Raw genomic sequence first — 3,907 nt, forward strand, 5'->3', positions numbered from 1 at the left:
GCACAATAAACAAAATCTTTGCACGAGACTTTATTCTCCTTTTCCAAGCTTCCACGGTGATGGGGAGTGCAGAGACCTGCTTCTGTGTGCTCTTAGTCAATTCTGACTTACCGTGACCCTATAGGACAGGCCTGCCCCATATGGTTTCCTAGGCTGTAGTCTTTAAATGAACAAATCATCAGTTTTTTTGTTTTGTTTTTTCCCACTGAGGTACTGGTTAGTTCAAATCACCAATGTTTGACTTGGCAGCCAAGTGCTTAAACATTGTATCCTTTGTAAGTATAAAATACCTTGTCTGAATGACCCAAAAACTTACCTGAAATGTTCTATCTAAGCTACATCAATATAAAACTTGAAAATGTCAGGGTAAGTTCTTCCACAATGTGCTCAAGTCTTTTTCCTGCTTTTCCTCTTTCCATTTTAGATTGCTTACACCTATGATCCAGATCAGGTACCAAACAACTCTTTGTTAAATGATGATGCTATGAATTTATCATTTACCAAGTTCGCGCAAATGTAATGCCCCCATCGGATCCATTGTCTGTATGTCCTCTGTAGTTGTTATGTGCTGTTGAGTGGGTTACTACTCATAATGACCCTGTATAGGGTTTCCAAGGCTGTAAATATTTATAGGAGCAGAAAGCCTCATCTTTCGCTCATGGAGTGGTTGGTGGGTTTGAACTGTTGACCTTATGGTTAGCAGTCCATGAGTCCTACAGAGCCACCAGCGCTCCTATATTTCTACCAGTTACTTAAAGTAAGATAAGAAAGAAAGTCTGAAGTCTTGCAATAGATATATCTACAGTGGAAATTAGTAATGCAAGGCACGTTGAAGTTGGACTGAAAGGAAGTGATAAATATGTAAACTATTAAAGAGAGAAGTGAATCTTGGCAATTGACTTCATTTGAGAAAATAACAGAGCAAGAAAAAGATCTCAGCCATCTGGCTTGGGTGACTGTTGTTGTTGTTGTTATGTGCCATGGAGTCGGTTCCAACTCATAGCGACCATGTACAGGGTTTCCAAGTCTGTAAATCTTTCTCCTGCGGAACAGCTGGTAGTTTCGAACTGCTGATCTTAAGGTTCACAGCCCGATTCGTAACCACTACGCTACTAGTCAGATAAATATGCTGTTAATTTAAACCTGTAATTCAGGAGGAAAGCTAGATTGAATTAGGGGTTGGAGTTGAGGCTGTACAATCTATCAGTTTTAAATATTTTGTATTGAGAATGCTGTGGTTCATCTGGTAGGCATCTAGATTATAAACCTGGAGAATTCAAGAGAGACATCGTTATATGTTGCTACTTTTGTTAAGCGCCGTCAGGTCAGTTCTGGCTCACAATGACCCTGTATAGGATTTCTGAAGAGTAGCTGGTGGGTTTGAGCCATCGACTTTGTGGTTATCAATCCAGTGCTTATCCGACAGTGCGACACCAAGACTCCACATCATCATATATTTGGGTATAAATGATGTCAACAGAAAAATTATACAGCTTGAGAAGGGAAACAAACCTAAACTAGAATTTGGGGGAATATAATAGTTTAAGGAAGAAGCAGGAGTTAAAAGAGACTAAAAAGAAACTTAGATACATTGAACTCAGAGATCAGAGAAGAAACAGAGTAGAATCATGGGTGACTAGAGAAATGAAGATTTTGAAAATGTCGAAATGATAAAAACTTTAAAACTGAAATAAATATTTTTATTATTTAAATCTCCATTGAAATAATAGAAAGTCATTTTCTTTATTATTTAACTACAGACCTTGTGGTTAACAGTCCGGTGCTTATCCCACAGAGCCATAGTGCTTCTAAAAATGATTGTTGTTAAGTACCGTTGAGTCAATTCTGATGCACAGATACACTGTGTAGGGTTTCCAAGGAGCAGCTGGTGGGTTTGAACTACCAACCTTGTGGTTAGCAGTCCAGAGTTGCTCCTACAGCACCACACCAGGACTCTTCTAAAAATGGTAGTACTATGTAAAATAAACATGTTAAAGACCTGGGATTGATAGTTTCAGTTTTAAAAAGGAAAAAAAAAAACCTTCCAGTCTTGGAAATAAACACAGTAGTAAATGGCTGTTGGGAAGGGCTAGATCCGTAGTATTCAGAGAGGGTCCTAAGACAAAAATTGGGACATCTTGATTTGAACCAAGGGAGACTTGGAATAACAATGCACTCTTTATAGTGAATTAGATGTGTATTCCTATAGAACTTATTGGAAACATAGGACACAGCAATTTAACTAATGGAAGTGGAAAGACAAAGTTTAACATGATTTATGAGCCCAGGGCTAATGTTAGATTTTGTAGAACTTTGCCAACCCAAACCATCAGTGGATTTGGTCATTTCCATCCTGTTCTCTCCTAATTTGAAGGATTTAGTTGCATTTTGGTGAACCTGTTTAGCTCACTGCGGTCTCTCACGTAACACAAGACCACAACCCCAATGAGAATCCTGTCCTGCTCCAGAGAGTGAGTCAAGAGAACCAGGAAGGAGGCACTCTTCTGCCATTATGACTCACCGGGCATGAGACTGAGCTGGTGACCAGATAGGGAACCACTGCAGTCCCCTTACATGTGGAGCCGATGTTGGCCACGGCTGGTCAAACCACCAACTCCACATGTCAAATTAGAGCTCCGTCTTGGCAAACCTGCCAAGGAGTCATACAGAGGCCACCAGTCTGTTCTTCCCAGCTATGTTTGTGGAGTTTCACAGAATGCTTATGTTGGCAGGAAGCCCCTCTTGCAAGATTCTAGTGGTAAAATGTGAGAATAAGAGAATCAAAGTATGGCAGAATATCCAGGAAAGAAATTCTTAAGAGATAAATTTCAAAGAAAGTTATCTGCATTAATAAACAAAACAAAAAAACCGTATTGAGGTCTTTCTTTGCCATTTTGTAAGCATCTCTAGCCTGATGTTTTTGTTGGAATTCAAATAAAACTTTCATTCGTGATTCTTACCTTTTAGCAGTATCATACTGATGTAAAAGTTTTCCACAAAACTATTTTACTCACAGAAGTGCTTTTTTTTTTTTTAAAAAAAAAAAAAAAAGGGAGGGGGGAGGGGGGGAAGAAAATGAACACCTATGAAAATACTATGTATCAAAATGTATGAAATGCAACTAAAGTGGGCTTTATACAATTAGTTTGTTGTTAGGTGCCATAAAGTAATTTCCAACTCATAACAACTGTAAAAATGGCATGTCGTGGCCATCTGACTTCCTTTAACTTCACAAAGCCCAAATATACCTTCTCTCTCCAAACTCTTTATCATTCTGACAAGAGTCTTCCCTCCCACAGCACTCTGCTGAGTTTGATAATTCATTGCAATGGCCACACACAACTCTGAAGCAATATTCATGATTATGGAGTTATTCAGGGAGTAACAAGTTACAACTCAGGATGAGAAATGACTCAGCACATTGTTCTTCTATCAGGAAAGCCTCTTCTCAGCCAGGCCTGTAGGCAGGCCTCTCTCTGACTGTTGGTCACTCAGCTCCATGACCCATCAGCCTCTGCCCTGGTTGCTCAAGAGTTACAAAAATTTTAACTCTGCCAATTATTGCCTGGAGGTACCCCACTCTGTCAGCAGGCCTCCTGCTCAAAGGCGCTCAGCTTTTTTTCTCTGAGGGCCAGCCTTCTTGGGCTCCTGGTTCTGCTGCTGTAGTTTTCTGCTGCTGTCTCTCACCATCACCAGCTGTGTCTGTTAACAACTCTCTATCGCCTTAGTCTAGGAGGTTCTGAGCACAGGGATCCTTGCTCGTAAGGACATGTCCACTGTCGGCTTTTCTTTCTTTGTAGTCCTGAATTCTTCAAAAATTTCTGTTTCTAGGATGGCTCGTTTCAGGCTTGGTGGGATGACAAAACTGATCAATCCCTTCATTAGGATTCCATATTGTAGCACTGAA

This window comes from Chrysochloris asiatica, unplaced genomic scaffold (genome assembly GCF_000296735.1).
Source record: "Chrysochloris asiatica unplaced genomic scaffold, ChrAsi1.0 scaffold00006, whole genome shotgun sequence".
NCBI lineage: Eukaryota > Metazoa > Chordata > Mammalia > Afrosoricida > Chrysochloridae > Chrysochloris > Chrysochloris asiatica.